This window comes from Pseudopipra pipra, chromosome Z, assembly GCF_036250125.1.
Source record: "Pseudopipra pipra isolate bDixPip1 chromosome Z, bDixPip1.hap1, whole genome shotgun sequence".
In the NCBI taxonomy this organism is placed as follows: domain Eukaryota; kingdom Metazoa; phylum Chordata; class Aves; order Passeriformes; family Pipridae; genus Pseudopipra; species Pseudopipra pipra.
Window position 1 is genome coordinate 33,499,806 of NC_087581.1, and position 16,855 is coordinate 33,516,660.

Below are 16,855 nucleotides of genomic sequence, written 5' to 3' on the forward strand. Positions count from 1 at the left end.
GGACTTGCCTCAGATTCATCAGAAAGCCAGTGCCATCTGCAGAGGAACCTTTGAGGGGAAAAGCTCCTCCTTCCCTAAGTCAGCAGCAGCTTGCACCCATCGATGAAAAAAATGGGATCCCAGCCAGAGCCAGCCTTTGATAGCAGGGAGCTTGTGTCCATTGACGAGGAAGAGGAGTTTCCAGTCACCAGTAACAGTGTGAGTCAACAGGAAGACTATCTTCTCCCCTTCTCCTTTCCCCTTCTGTTGGCGGGGGTCCGCATTCGGCTGCTCCTGCGCACCGGGCCCCGCATGGTGGTGGCCAGAACTCTGCCAGCGGCTGGAGAGCAACTGCAGGCTCTGCTTCTCTGGAGATCCAACAGCGTCCCCTGCCAGTCGTGGTTAGAATTGTGCCAAAAGACGGAATGTACTTAACTCTTTTTGGTGGGAATTTGGTTGCGGGATTCTGTTTGTTTGTTTGTTTTCATTCTTTTGTTGTGTTACCTATTTTTTAAAAATATTTTTTTTAATTATTGGCTGTTTTTTTTTTCTCTCCACATTTCCTCAACTGAAGCCCCTTAATTTTGAATTTACAGTTGCTTAGAGGGAGGAGCTTAGTCTTCTTCATAACTCACTCTCCTTAGTGAACACGCCTGTCTCGTTAAACTGAGACAATAACCTTGGAATTAGTGGCGAACATGCAGAGTTCAAGCAAGCTAAAGAATCTGGAAATTGTCTCTGAATGACTTTCATGGGACTGGATAAAAGATAAAACGTATTTTGGTCAAGAAAAAGCAGTGCAATACTGTCATGGCATGAACAATTCCAGTGTTAAAAGACACATCCTAAGCAACCACATTAGGTAAAAAATGAAAGCAAAAGCAATTAGATAAAAAAGTAGACATTATTGTGAAAAGATAAAGGTTGCTCTAAAATACTAAATACACTCAATATTTACATTGAGTAGGACTTCACTATGTAATGTATCATTTCACAGAATCACAGATTATGCTAAGTTGGAAGGGACCCACAAGGTTCATTGAGTCCAACCCTTAGTGCTACACAGGACCATCCCCAAAAGTCATGCCATGTGCCTGAGAGCATTGTCCAAACACTTCTTGAAATCTGTCAGGCTTGGTGCTGTGATCACTTCCCTGGGAAGCCTGTTCCAGTGCCCAACCACCCTCTGGGTGAAAAACATGTTCCTAATATCCAACTTAAACCTTCCCTGACACGGCATCAGGCCATTCCCTCAGGTCCTGTCGCTGGTCACCAGGGAGAAGAGATCAGTGTCTGCCCCTCCTCTGCCCCTCACGAGGAGGAAGTTGTAACTGCAGTGAGGTCTACCTTCCGTCTGTTCTTCTCTGGGCTGAACAGACCAAGTGACTTCAGCCTCTCTTCATACAGCTTCTCCTCAAGGCCCTTCACCATCTTTATTGCCCTCCTTTGGACTCTTTCTAAGAGCTTAATATCTTTCCTGTATTGCGGTGCCCAAAACTGCATACAGCATTCAAGGAGAGGCACATTGTGTCAGGTGCTCTTTCTCCATGGAGAAGGAAGCTACAACACATTGTGTCAGGTGCTCTTTCTCCATGGAGAAGGAAGCTACAACACATTGTGTCAGGTGCTCTTTCTCCATGGAGAAGGAAGCTACAACCCTTGCAGATGCTAGTTTACAGTGCCAAGTGAGTGACATGGCCTGTAAGAAACTGTTTTCTGAAAGAAAGAAAGAAAAGAGTGCATATTTAAACAATGAACCAGAGGGCAAAATTTGCACAAGGATGGATATTGTGTTTGCACAGAAGGGATACCCATTACTGACATTAACGACTACTTGGAGAAATTACTTAAAAGATGAGATGCTAAACAAGTTGCCTTGCTAGACATCTGTGGCAAAAAAAGGGCTGTGAGATCAGTTCAGGGAAGATGTTCTATTGACAAGAGCAGACAGCTGCTTAGGGAGAGATTGGGAAGGGAAAAACCTCAAACCAAAAGTGGGAGTTGCAAGAGGACTGCAGAGAAGGGAAGATGACCTACTTTTTTGTTATGCTGCAGTGTGATTCTCCATGTGAACACATTTTGAAGTGATGCACTCCTTATATGTCTGTCTGCAGGGCTATGGTCTGCTTCTCAGCTTGCAGTGCGCTGAACAAGGACTGCAGTGTCCTAGGCAAACAGATAACTCAGTGTTTCATATCGTACTGTCACAGCTGCATGTATCTCTATAGAGAAGTGTGATGTAGTCTATCATGCTGACCCCAGTGCCTGAACTGCCTTTGGTAATTGCTAATCTGTTTTCTAAAAGTAAAGAAGTTGATCAAGACAGCAAAAGCAATGTATAAAGTTTTCTCTCATGAAATTATAGCAAAACAAGGCCAGAAAGGTTCTCAGGAAGTCATGTAAATCACTAGCAGCTCAAAAGTAGGCTCAACCCTTCAAAAATGTCTGAGGAAGATTTTTGTCTAGCCTATTGTTCAGAACTTCCAGTGCTCCAATACACACATTTTCCCTCTGTTCTGATCACACAAGCAGAAGGGACCAGTGGGTAAACAAACCGCAAGCCTTTTACTACCAGCACATTGGTACAGTACGATGAAGAAAGATGCAGTAGGGGAAGGCTCCCTGCTGGTCCTGCACTCACATGTCTGGCTGAGTCAGGGCTTTAACAGCACAGAAGCATCCTAGTAACATGCCAGCTAACTGCCACCTTTGTGAACTGCAGACAAAGGGTGAGAAGATGCTACCTTAGCCCTCCCTTCTGAATTAAGCCATAAAAGAAACCTGAAAACCAAGCAAACAAAAAACCAAAACCCACAAAAAACCATGGCAGAAGTGACTCATTAAATTAGTGATGCATATTATGTCTTATTATAAAAACAAGTGTAATCACATGATTTTACTAATCCACTTCCGTAATGTGAATAAGCCCTGATCTAGAAAAAGGGCTATCTGGTAGCTATCTTTGAAGTCCCATTATGTTATTTGGAAAAAATAAAGAGGTCGTGACATAAAAAGTAGTTTAAATCAAAATTTGGACTGAAGCAATCTGTTTCCAGAACCTGCCCTTGACAGTTTTGTAAAATGTGATGGTTTATCGTTTCTGTAAACTCTTGGGTGTTATTAGGGCCACTGAAAGACTGAAATGTTAAACCCATGAGCAGGATCATAACTTGCCCTGCTCTGCTGTTTGCCCTCATATGCACTGGTTTTAATACTTCTGACTTTTCTCAGAAATCTTTAGCTTTGTTACTTATGATGTCACTATACCGTGTCCCGAAGTGTCTCAGTTTAATGAGACTGAAGTGTTTTGCTAAGGAGGATGAGTTATGAGGAAGACCAAACTCCTTCCTCTAAGCAATTGTAAATCTGAAATTAAGAGGCTCCAATTGAGGAAGTATGGAGAAAGAAAAAAAAATAACAGCCATTTATTAAAGGATATATGTGTATTGGGAGAAAAACAAAAGAACACAAAATCAACTAAACAATGATCCTGTACCCAAAAGTCCCCTTCAACAAGGAAACAGTTCAGTAATTTCTGCCTTTTAGCGCGATTCTAACCACGGCCGGCAGGGGGCGCTGTTGGGTCACTGGAGGAGCAGAGCCTGCAGTTGCTCAGCGTTGGCCGGCAGGGGGCGCTGTTGGGCTCTGGCGGTCGCTGTGTGAGGCCCTGGAGCAGGAGAAGCCGAAAATGGAGATTTCCCCCTCCACCGGGGAGGGGGAGGGGAAAAGGGGAAAAAGGGGGCTCTTCCCCACAAAACTCACGCTGTCTGCAGCTGACTGTGGCCGGGATTCCCCCGCCTTTCGTTGATGGACACACGCTGCTGCTAACATGGGAGCAGAGGAGAGAAAGGGCAATCTGCTCCCCAAAAGGTTCCTCTGCAGGTGGGTCAAGCCTCTCCGATGAAGTCTGAGCAGATCTGGGCTGGGGGCAAAACAGGGTGCAGGAAGGCAGAGGCAAGCCAGGAACAGAAAACAACCAGATGACCAGGCCGAAAACAAAAGTGAACCTCGGACCCCTCCAACACACACCTTTCCCTGAGTAAGGGCAAAAGTGAAGTGCCTCCCGTTTCTGAGGAGAGGGAAAAAAAAAAACAACTCATCACCCCTTCCCACAGTCTTTGGAGGGCCATCAACTCGGAATGTGGATCTGCTGGTTAGTTCTTTTGTGTGGATCAATCATCCAAGGCAAACCACCCTCCCCCATTCAACATCTTTCTTTTACAGCGATGCAGGGGAAAGAAAAAAAAATAATTCCCCCTTTGTTTTTTTTAGAACAAGTAAACCTATGACAGAAAGTCTCTATCTCCAGATACCCTAACTTGTATTTTTTCCTGGTATTCATGAAGCTGTACTGTTAGGAAGAGCTGCTGAATCGATTTTCGTGGCTGTGTTAAAGTGCTGTCTGACTTTTGAAAGTCAATGGAAATCCTGCCTCTGGTAGCATGTAGTTAGGGAGAGGGTTCCAATGCCTTTAAAAGCATACCACGATACCACATACCAAGGACTGCTCTGGCATACTCAAATATGTGTTTGTGTGAATCCTCTGAAATGCTACGGTAACCATGTCCCATACTTGCAGAGTCTTGCTGATGTGCTGCTCTCCAGCTTTGGCTCACTGCTTGCAGGTGACAGCAACACTCTCCTGTGTGTTAGATATCTGAGGACCAGGTATGAAGTCAAGACAGGCAGGAGCTATATAGGTTACTGAGAGTCTATGCCCAAGATCATGAAGAGGTTTGTGTCAAAATGCTACACTATTTTAAACTTTGGAAAATGAGGCTTCTTTCTGGTGTTAGCTCACGTACTCTTATAATGTTTCCATTCCTTGCTTTAAAATAAGCACTACACCTTTGAGCCCGAAGTCAATAGTCCATGTTATTTTTATGAAACCATATATCACAATCACGGAATAGAGGTATGCCATCAAGAAGTTTGAGTGACCTATCATTCATCCATTCAGGATAATGAATGAGGAGGCCAGAACCTCTCTGGCTTGGGTATTCTGGTCTCTGAACTGTAGCATGATGTCGATTCCCAGATAGTGCATGTTTCTTTTCATGCTGTAGTGCTATGCCTTTGTCAAATGAAGGTGCACTTATAAAGGGTTTAAAGACAAAGATCATTGCACTGGCTTTCTACCACAGGAAGTCTTTGCTCAGTTAAGATCATGAGGAGCAAACTGGGTGAGTGGCTCATGTCTTCTCCACAGTACAAGGGAGGGGAAGAGGTTTACTAACACTGCAGCACCTTACAGAGCACCAAGGCTACATCATCTTCTAACAAGTGCTTGCTTCTTTTTTCATGGTCTGTGTTCATTTTTTGTCACTTCCTGAACTGTGATGGACAGTAGTGTGTATTACCTCTGAGGGAAAAGGGATAATTAGCCTGAGGAGGAATGAAGCCTGGTACACCAGGAAAGAGCTATGATGTGTGTTGACGATACCACTTTTAGCTTGTCTGCAGAAAGGGAGAAGCGCTGCAAGGAGTAAAATACATAGGAAAGGAAAATAACCCATGGTATCATAACTAATGTTGGTGAGCACTTTTGTGATGTTTTGCAATCAGAAACCATGTGGCACAACAGCCCTGTGCTTTGATTTCACTGCTTGGTGCTTTTTCTTCAAATCTTTCCATGCTGGTTATCTATTTTGCTTGTTAACCTGATAGGTACTTTCACAATTTGATATCTTTGTATTTCTCCTCTTTTCCTGTCTCTCTTAATCACTGCAGCAAAAAAAACTACTGTGTCCTGGCTTTCAAACTAATACCTATGCTAGCAGTTATTCAATCTTAAGTTCTCTTTCTGTGCAACCACTGTGTCAGTGATTGCAGCACTGAAAACTGATAAAGACAGCAGAGCTACACAATACCTTCTAACTTGCTGATACCTGGTGGTACTTGGTGGCTGCAGTGTTCAGCAGCATAGAAATGCCTAAAGACACTAATATACATTGGACCTGAATATAAAAAAGATAATAAATTTTAGTGTAAGCCATCATATAAAGACCTTTTCACAGGGGGTGCTTTGCCTAACATGAAGGGGGATCAGCTTCTTCATAAAGACTGTGTTATCTTAATGCTGCACGTTGCTGTCATTTATACGAAGGACCAGTCCTCCATCAAACTGTGATGGATGCTTGACCTCAAATATACCTTGTAACTGGGAGCTTCCGAATTTAATTGTGAAGTGTGAGAGTTTGGGTTTTTTATAGTATTTTTATACTCGGAAAACTGAGGAATACAACTTAAGATCTGTCTATCGGACTATAGCTCACTGTTTTATAGCTGAGAATTATCTACAATAATGAAAAATAATGAAGATAATTTAAAAATGCATGTTTTATCCTGGCCAGCAATTGGTTGCAAGGATTGGTTTCTGCTCTAAAGCTCTATGACTTTTTTCTAATAAAGCTGAGCATTTAGATAAGCAAATAATTCTTACAATTTTAATTAACCACAACTTATTTACAGTAGAGAATCTGTTAATATTACTGCTTCCTTTTGGGAAGCTTAGATATGGCATTATTAATACAGTTTATTATCTGTGATCTTGCTGGTCACTGCAGTGATCTAACCTTATCCTAGGCAGGGCATTGACAAAGATAACATAGAGAGAAAGACAGACCAGGGAAAATCATGAAAATGTTTTCATCTGCCACGCCTGACTGGCATTTGTGGCAGATAAAAGTATTGTATCAGAGAAAAGGCCCCATATGCTGTTATTTCTAGAAGCTAAACAGCGTTTAGGAAGTAATTGCATCCTTGGAATTTCAGCCTCTTTAGTATCTCAGCTGGAATCAAAAATGGAAAGGACAGAACTGCAGTAAGAACTGCTTTTTTTTCTATATCATTTAACTATAATGGGGGGATGATAGCATCTTGATAGTATGAAAAAATACATAGAAAAAAATCCCTTGACTGTGTAAACAGCTTTGAAAGCAATGATAGGTTTGCAGCTGAATGCCAGCCAGTTTAGGTACTTCATGAGAGCTCACATCAGGCTCTCTCTGTGAGGAACCAACTCTTTGTTCCTTTTTTATGAAAAACTGGCATAATGGAATATGTGATTGACCCTTAAACTGTACCTAGCACTAATCACACTGTACATCCTAATGGAAAAAACTTTTAAATATTCGGCAGTGAAACCATTTTTTTCACTGTTCCCATTGTTCCTCCCTTATCTGACCCCAAATGTCCATACTAGGAAAAGGATGACTCATACAACAGAAAACTGTCTGAGGTGAATGCAAGCATGTATTGCATTATTTGTGACTGTATAAATGTGCATCTGAAAAGGTTGTACAGTTCTGGACCTTGCTCTAAAAGCAGAAAGATTTTATAAGGTCACAGCATTTAAAAAAATGACATTGTTTTCTGTAAGTACCACAGTGTCTGAGTATCAAAATTCATGCTAGCTGATAGAGAAGATGAAACTTCTTTACAATATTTTTATCATGTAACATAGTTACTTCCTTGTTTCTCAAAGAAGAGGTTTGGGGGGTTTTTAGAATTGGATGATTTTACACTCCTGATGGATACAGAAGTACTTGCGGTACCTCTCATCACTCAGCTATGAAAGCCAGTGATAGGGACCCTGATATAGGATGCAGGACTTCAAAAGTGTTTTTTCAATATGTCACCTTACAAAAACCAGAGGAAGTGTGGAGTAGCTGTCCATTTTGTATTAGCTGTATGGTGAGGGAAAGGATGGGACTGATAGCTGTTAACTGCTGTAGCATCTAAACACTTTACATATAGCCCAGCCACTCCATCTACTGTTCCAAAACTCTTTTTGTTAACTGTTCCCCTCCACAGTTCCAGGAGAAGAGTGTTGCTCTCTGAGAATGGGATCTTGCAGATATCACTCATGTTCTATTAGATGTCACTGAAGAGAGCAGACAAACACGAGAACTTGACCTTGCATGTGATAGAGACAGGCTGTAAAGACCGTAATGGTTTGGGTTTCTGACTAAGTGGCACATGATCAGTGGAGGGTTGAATCCAAGCAACGAGGAGGTCATCATTATGGTACTTTTGCCTCTTCATTGGCACAGTCTATTTGTGCTATGTTTATCATCAATCATATGACTGTCATATGGATGTTGTTGTTCATCAGAGAGTAAGAGTAAGAGAGAATAGTTCAGTCTGACAGACATTCTAGTTCCATCCAAATCACTCAAATATTTCATCATTTAAGTCTGTGTTGTCTTCACACGAACCGTATCAGTACAAATTACGATGCATAGAGAGAAAATTAGAACTCAAACCTCTAGACAACAAGAACTAAATCTGCCTTCAGCTGTAAAAGGTAATAAACAATGTTTTCAAAAATACATCAACAATAAAAAGGAAGGCCAAGGAAAATCTCCATTCTCTATTGAATACAAAGGGGAACATTGTCACCGATGATGGGTTATGGAACAAATAATCTTGAGGGTGATCACGTTGCACATACAGGAGCATGGATTTTGGAAAGGCAGGTGACCCAACTAGTGGATGAGGGGAAGGCTGTGGATGTAGTCCACCTGGGCTTCAGCAAAGGCTTTGATACTGTCTCCCACTGCACTCTCCTGGAAAAGCTGGCATCCCATGGCTTGGACTTTACTGGGTTAAGAACTGGATGACCAGGCCCAGAGAGTGGTGGCAAATGGTATTACATCCAGCTGGCATCCAGTCACTACTGGAGTCCCCCAGGGCTCAGTATTGGAGCCAGTCCTGTTCAATATGTTTACTGATGATCTGGAAGAGGGGATCAAGTGTATCCTCAGTAAACTTATGGATGACACCAAGTTGGGTGGGAGTGTTGATCTGCTGGAGGGTAGGAAGGCTTTGCAGAGGGATCTGGACAGGCTGGATCAGTGGGCTGAGGCCAGTTGTATGATGTTCAACAAGGCCAAATGTCAGGTCCTGCCCCTGGATCACAACAACCCCATGCAGTACTACAGGTTTGGGGCAGAGTGGCTGGAAAGCTGCCCTGATATTCAGGTTGGGTTTTTCTTGTTGTTCAAAAGTTCTTACAATCCTTCCTCTCAGGAGACTGACTGTATACACAGCACTGCTAAACTGTTAGCCCTACTGGGGAATGATCATCTGGGAAAACTAGCAGTCCTCCTCCCCTTGCTGCTGGCTTATGGCTGGCAGTTTCCACCAGGCCTGCCTCAGCCCCAGCCTGGGGATGCTGGGCACGATCTTGTAGCAGGCAACCTGTGTCTTCAGAACCATACCTTCCAGTGCTCCACAGTTTTGCTAACCCACATACACTACTTTTATGACTGCTGATACAGAAAAGGCTTTAATTAGTATAAAAGCCAGCCAGCCAGCCAGATAAAGTGGACATATGGAGCTCCACAAGCTGGAGAAGTTGAACTTAGAACAGTTCTCTGCTTTACAGATTGAAAGACCTCATGTCATTGAAGTATTTGTAATGTCTCAGGCTCTTCCTCCCATGAATTCTCTATGTCTAAAAGTGCAGAAGGTGATTTACATCTTTTTAAAGAGAGGCACTTCATAGCAACTATTCACTCTTCACTAAGATAGCTGCTTCCTTGAAGCTCATGGGAATTGCTTTTGTGATCCTCACCTTTCTGTCAAACCTGAGTGAAACTAGCCAATAAATAAAATACAAGAAAACGTCCTGGCTGGGAGAGGCACAAGGGCAGGCATCCTATCATGTTTTCTAAGGAAATCATATTGGACTTCTAAAGAAAACAGGGACAACTGAAATACTGGAAATGTGTTTGCTAGTCATTCCCTGTTGTTTTGACTACAGCAGAGTTCCTAGTTCCACGATATTTCTTCATGACACCTTGGAAGACTGAGGTAATTTTCTAAAATCAGCAATTACCATTCCACAGGATGCATTTTATCCTTTTTTTTTTTTTCCTACAGCAATATAATGAATTTGAACTTAATGTACAGCCTTCCCAGACCTTTTGTTCATGAAGAAGTACTGCACAAATTGTACCCATCTGTGTGTAGTTTTAATCTCCCCTTGGCACTAATGCATTTGTCTTGCTCTTAGATCTCTTTATACAATCTCTGAAAGTAGCAGTCCAACAAGTAAGACACAAAGTCACTCCTTTAGGCTCACTCTTCATGTATCTAGTTCACCCCCTAGTGTGAAGCCCATGGAGATTTTGCTCTCACTGAGGGCAAGGCCAGTCCTGTAGAGGCTGCTTAGAATGTGAAATAAGTTAGCTTGGTTGTTAACTCAGGCTGCACTACAAAATTAAAGAGAATACAGATTCCAGTGGGAGTAATGCAGACAAGTCAAAGGTGATAAAGAAGTATAGTCCTGACAGAAACAAGACAAAGGACTGTGTCATGCAGAAATCTCTCCCTTTTGTATTCTCTCCCTGACCTCTTCTGTTTGCAACTACAGTGTGATCATCACTCAAGCAGCAGAGCTGTGCTGTCTATGGCTTTGATCTGAGGGCTATAGAGAGCCCTGTCATTGAAATCTCCTGCCTGAACTTTTCCCCATTGTCCTCCTGACAAATGCACTGAAGGTAAAATGAATAGATTGTTCTTCAGAGCTACTCAAGGATCATTTTTTCCCTTCCTTCTGTGAATCCTATGATTATCAGTATTGCCCTTGACCCAGATAACATCCCATAGTTTGGAGAACTCACAGCACTTCTTCAGCTTCAAGGTCTGAACATTATTTATCTGCAACAGAAATACCTTCCTTCAGACAGCCATGTGAAACCACTGGGAATTATGGAAATGTACGATGTATTGCTTTGGGTAGGTATCTCAGGGAGGAGAAACCATCAGTCCTCATGTGTTCTTATTCATGCTGCTGTGAACAGAAAGCTGAAATGCTTGCTGGAGCATGTGGTATCAGATTAAAGATGAGTCAGTGGCAGGAATGCTATTAGTCAAGTCACCTACCTCAAACCTGTTTTGGCAAAGTAAGATCTGTTATTTACCATATATTGCAGTGGAAAATTAAATATATGTTGGTTTCCAGTAGCATTTGATTTTTACAGTCTAAAAACTGTTTCAGTCTAATAAAAACATGTGTTTGTTCTGCTGGATTTTCATCCTATGTTAGCTAACGCATCCCAGTTAGTAGGGGGTAAGGACAAAAAGATGTTAACAGGGCCTCTCCCATAGGTTTCTGTATCTCTTCTTGTCATAGCCCACAGATAACAGACACCTTATGTCAGGGGAGGGTTTTGCTCTAGAGCAAATGCTCATAACTCATAAAGATGAGCATCCCTGGAGGATGACTATTAATTGAACAAAACAAGTGATTAACGATTTCATAACGTGGAGGACAAAAGCAGAAGAGGAACCTCAACCTCAGGAACTCACTGTGCTACTCTTCACATGTTAAAAAAATAGGCAAGCAAGACAAGTTACACAAGCAAAACATTTACTGCATCAGTCTGATGAAGGTAATACAAGGGAAGCAAAGACATCAGCACTGAATGCCTGAAAATTGCAGCATAAGCTATATTCCAGTACCATATGTGAAACAAGTTGCCAGACATCCTGTAACTCGGTGTCTTCTATTATGAGAGGCACGGGTAGGGGAGGCTGTAAATTAAAGGGACATTGTTACAGGTGAAGGACACTAAACACAACAAAGGCCAGAAATATTTTTAATAACTATTTTTTAATTCTGGTGGAAACAAACATAGATTTTCACTATTTAAAGTATTCCAGATAGATGAGATCCTTTTTGTTTGCCATTTTGGTGTTTGCAATTTTGCAAAGTGGATTGCATTTATCCCACAGCAAATACCTCCATACTTGCATGCAAAGCCAACCATTCTAGCAACAAATTCACATGCCCTGATGTTGTCTCCCAAATCCACAGAAACTCCAGTTTAAATGCACTCACTTGATTTCTCCTAGTTCTGGTTAGACTGCTTTTTCTGGAGCCAAATAAAGGTATTATCTTCTCAGATTAACTCTACCCACAATAAATGAGAAGTTGAGGAAGAAGTAAAGTTTAGGCTAGAAAAATGACCTGTCCTATATCAATTCAACTTTCCTGTTGTTATTTCATTCAAATTAGCTGCACATTAACTGAGATTAAAACCAGACTCCAACTTAGGAGAAAGAAAGTTTCATTGAGCCTTCTCCCTTTGCTGTTTCTAGTTCTGTGGAGCCTGACATAATCCCCTTCCAAGCTTCTCAAAGACATCAATGCCTCTTTCACTGTGCTACCGACTCATTTGTGGTCCACAGAGGAAAAATCAGCAAGGCCCATGCCTTCAGATGCAACCAGTCTGGACAAGTTTCTCCCTGCAGCCTGCTGGCAGGTTGCAGGTTGCACAGTGATTTTGTGTAGCTCTGAATGCTGAGCAGACGTGGGCTTTCACCCAAAGCCCTCCTGCAGGTCCAGGGACCTGGACCATCCCTTCCTCAGAAATGATGGGATACGTTCTGTTACTTGGCGTGCAACCAGGATACATAGTAAACAGTAGAAGGAAATCTGTTGAATTCTTAGTGTAGAAGCAAAACACAATCCATAGCTCTTTACAGGCATATGGTGAGGCTGAGGAAGTTCACTGTGCCAGTCTAAGTGAAAATCCACCCCCTACGTAGTTCATTATGAAAGGCAAAGCCCAGCTGCTCTACCTGGGACTGGTGCAGGAGCCTAGAGAAACCTTGACCTTTTTTTAGGTACCTGCCCTGTACTGGCAAGTGTAGTCAGTATTTTCTGCACTCTTTATTATCTCTATTACTGCCCTTCTTCTTTACATTCAGAATTGAAATCAGCCTAAAGGAGGATGCTTTTTTTTCAAGGAAGAACAGCAGGGATTTTGGCTGGGGAGGAGAACAGCTGCTGTAACGTTAAGAGAAGTATATATTTGGAACAAGGACACAATGAGTTGTACTGCCCTGCTTGATGTGTGTGCTTGCTTGCTTGTGCCTTGTTCTCTCCTGCATTAGGAGGTTTATTATTATCTCCCTGTTGTCAGCAGAGATAATTGCCTGCAAATGTCCACAAGCACACCTGCTACCAGACATTCGGTATTAATGTAATTCCAAGAAAATAAGAACTTTAGGAACCATGCTAGCACCAGTTATTAATCCACATAAGCCATCTTTCATGCACTGAGGACATGACCTGTTTGTGTTTCCATCCATCCACCTCCCTTAATACTTCCCAAGACTAGTGCCTTTCTGTGAGTTCACTGTGCCCACCACTTCTGATGCAGTTTGTGGCAGTCCTCGTGGCTAGCAGATTTTAATTTTTTTGCCCCTTCCCAGAATGTCACCTCACAAGACCTGCATGTTGAGGTCTGTGACTTTAGCAGCTCTAGACAAGCTGGAATAGGTGCCAAAGCACCTTTATGCCAATACACTTTTCCAACTTCCCTCTGTAAGGCAGGAGTGGTAGAGCTCACCAGGGCAGGTGCAGCAGTGGGTGCATGTACATAGCTTCACCTTTCTGTTGGTGTCCAGACTTTGCTTAAACCCACTGGGAAATGACTGAGGATGCCCTGCTTATGCCAGTTGCTCTCTGCTCCTTCCATGATGCCTGGTGGTGCCTGCAGAGCTGACCTTGCCACTCTGTGTTCAGCTGCCACATGATACCACAGACGGTTAAAAGTGGTGTCAGTTGTGCCGCCAGCTGGGGCAAACTGGCAGCACCTGCAACGAACCTGAGGGAGCATCATGTTGGCATTAGTCCCTTAGGCTGCTATTTTCTGTAAGCAAAACCACACTTCTCTCAGGGGTATGATGAGTTACAGAAGCACAAATGGCCTACTGAGATACTAATTATGATGAAAAAAAGATGAAAACCCCAGGAATATATAAAACAAAACTTCAAACAGAGAACCTGAGTTATGTCTAGACTGTTTCTTAGGTCAACCAGGGCTGTGGATTTACTTACAAATGGGGGTCCTTCCTGCTGCCTGGCCCTTAGGACAGTAAAAAAGACCTGAGACCATGAAGCTCTGAGCATCACCGGCCTCCACAAGTGGGGTCACTGCTTGTGACAGCAATTATTTGGGATGCTGGGCAGTGAGGAAGAGAGAGGACAGGAGTATGAAGGGGGCCAGGGGAGTAAAAACAGGCCTGAGGACAAGGAAGGTTTGCCTCCACCATGCTCGTCCTGGCTCTTCTCAGGACAATACCCTGGCATGTTTTAAATGGGTTTTTAGCAGGACAGGTGATGGTGGTGAAGAAAAGTTGTTCAGGAAATTTATTTTTGGGAAAATTGTATATTAATAATTGCAAACCTTAAGAACTGCTTCTTCAGTCAGGCTCTGGTAAGAGCTTTGATGAAAATCATTGTTCTGAGTGGAGAGTACATTGGATTCTAGGGAATAATTTTTTTAAAATTGCCTATAAAATATAACAGAAAATGGGTTTATCAACGCTTTTGACAGAGGCAAAAATGAACAATACAGCAAGTTAGCCTGAAATAAGCTAATGTTTTCAACACTCAAACTGATTTTTCTTGAATAGTGTTGCATGTTGTGATATTAAGTCAAACTCTTTAGAGCTAGTTTTAGCTAGCAGTATTTCATGGTTGCAGAGCATCAGGCTACAGTTCCTTAGTCATGAAAATGCAAATACCAAATTAGCAAGAGATGGTCATTGCCGTCAGAGGCAAATTCTGACCAGCAATATGGCATATAATCAAAGCAGGCAGACAGTACATGAAGACAAGAGTAGGTCCAGAGCTTAACAGTAGTTTCCCTTTTTCTTCAACCTAGTTAGTAACAAAGAATAGGAAATAGGCAGGGGCAAGGAGGGGGCAGTGGAAGCAGTTGTTTTCACTGTTATGGAACAGTGCACTACACCATTCACAGAATCACAGAATCACAGTGTGGGTAGGGTTGGAAGGGGCCACTGTTAGGGTCATCTAGTCCAGCCTCTGCCCCCTAGGACATGTTACTCAGGGTTGTAATTCCTTCATTTTACAATACAATTATATTGGGCTGCAGAGAGACAGGAAGGAAAACACTCTATTATGTGTCCTTTTAGACATAAATTGTAACTGATAATTTTTGTGTCAGTTTTCCTCATTGTCTTCCCCTCCTGCCCTGGAGGGGTCCCTGGAATACAGCATGAAATGCAAAGTCCAGTGAAGTGACGTGTTTTCCCAAGCTAGGCAGTACACACAAACATACCGTCCCACCTTGTCCTCTGCCTCAGACAGCAAGCCCAAGCCAGACCTCCTCCTCCTCTGACCCAGCCCAACTGCAGTCAATCCTCCTGTGTTGCGGAATCAGCGTATGCAATTTCACACATTTATAGCAAGAGTTAGTGGAAAGTTGTAGCAAAGCACTGGTATTTACTCGTCATTGCTGGTGAACAGGAAAAAAGTGTTTGCAATTAACCCAAAGCTTTGTGGGACACCTCTTGTTCATTGAAAGATCCTTGTAAAACTGTTGCTTAAATATCCAGTTTCGTGTACTTTAACCTTACGGGTTGCTGTAACTTCTCTGCCTACGAGCCTCATATTTAGCTTGCAAGAAATGGTCTGGTTTGGGTTTGATGCCTCAGAGGCAATACTGTAGATTTACAACTAATTTCTTAGTACCTCATCACCTTGCTGAAAAAAAACCCAACCCTTGTTCACAACAAATGTATGTTTTTCAAACCATGATGAGAAAATCTGCATAAATAAAGAGATGAAGGGATGATAAAACATCTCTTTAGGCCTATAATCTGTAGTCTATCTGTCTTTACTTTCTGTAAGTTTCTGGCACAAATATTTATTTCTCCGAGATAGGTGTTAACAGGAAGGGAATTCCCTGTTTTAAAGGGAAGCTCTGAAGCCTTTCCAGGAAAGGGAATTTTAACTGAATTTAAACACACATATCACTTTTCTTCTTGTCAATAAACACTCCAAATACAACTACTTGTAAATGAAAAAAGTAATAGTGAATGTTTTTTCAGGGACTACAGGTAAGGCAGTGAAGTACTTGCCTGTGGATGAGGAAACACATGGCAAGGAAACTTGCCTTCATTCCTCCAGGCAGGACTGTGGTGGATATTTAATATATTTTTTCTCTTTCCTCTGCTCACACCAGTCATATACCATTAAGGCCTGCTGTGGTACTGAAGGTTTTAATATACTCTACTTTCTTTCAAAAGTTGCTGAAGTTGAGGAAGAGGTCAAATGCTAGCAAGCAGTGGGTAAGACAACACACACCCATAAAGCAGAGCTGTGAATGGCTGTGTGTGTATATGTGTGTGTATGTATGCATGTTCACTTCTCAGACAAAGCCTGTCTTTTTCTCCAACTCTCTATCTCTTTGAAAGCATCTATGCTTCTGTAGCTTGGAGCATCTGCCAACTTTGGTTTTTTTAGGATGTGCTTGACCTTGTTTTTCCCATTTGGCAGGCATGAATCTCTCAGGACAATCACCATCCTCAACATCTAGTCTACCTGCAAATTTCTTTTGTTGCTTCCAATCTAAAATTTTAAAGCTCTAGAATGGTTAAAGGTGAATGAAAAATCTCTGTCTTGAGATCAAACCTTTAGGGTTGGCACAATGCCTCACAAAAAATTCCTTAATTCATTGTGGAGGATGTCTTCCTGGAGCTACTGTGGGAGAAATATTAAGTAAAAATGTCCATTTGCAACCTTTTAAAACTTGTGAAGATGGAAAAGTTGGTTGATTATGGGAAATTTTTAGCATTACTGACTCTCTTTTGCTTTCATTTACTGAAGATCATTTATTTGTTTAAAAGTATCATTCATTCAATGACAGACTGAAAAAAACGCCTAGCTGGCAAGCACAACAGACTGTGCAGCCTGAAGATTATACAAGGTGTCAAACTAAAGAATGGCATTCAAAACGACTTGTGATCAAACGTATCAGTAAAGAAATGTAAGGGAACTTGGCCCCAGACAGAACCACAGGGCTTCAGACATACACAGCTCCAGGAGGTT

The 16,855-nt window shown here is 42.2% G+C and overlaps 1 protein-coding gene across 1 annotated transcript in view; it reads right to left on the reverse strand.

Moving 5' to 3' along the window:
• Window positions 1-16,855, reverse strand: part of SLC24A2 (solute carrier family 24 member 2) — a 151,814-nt gene that overhangs the window by 20,528 nt on the left and 114,431 nt on the right. The gene's annotated exons all lie outside the window — the stretch shown is intronic.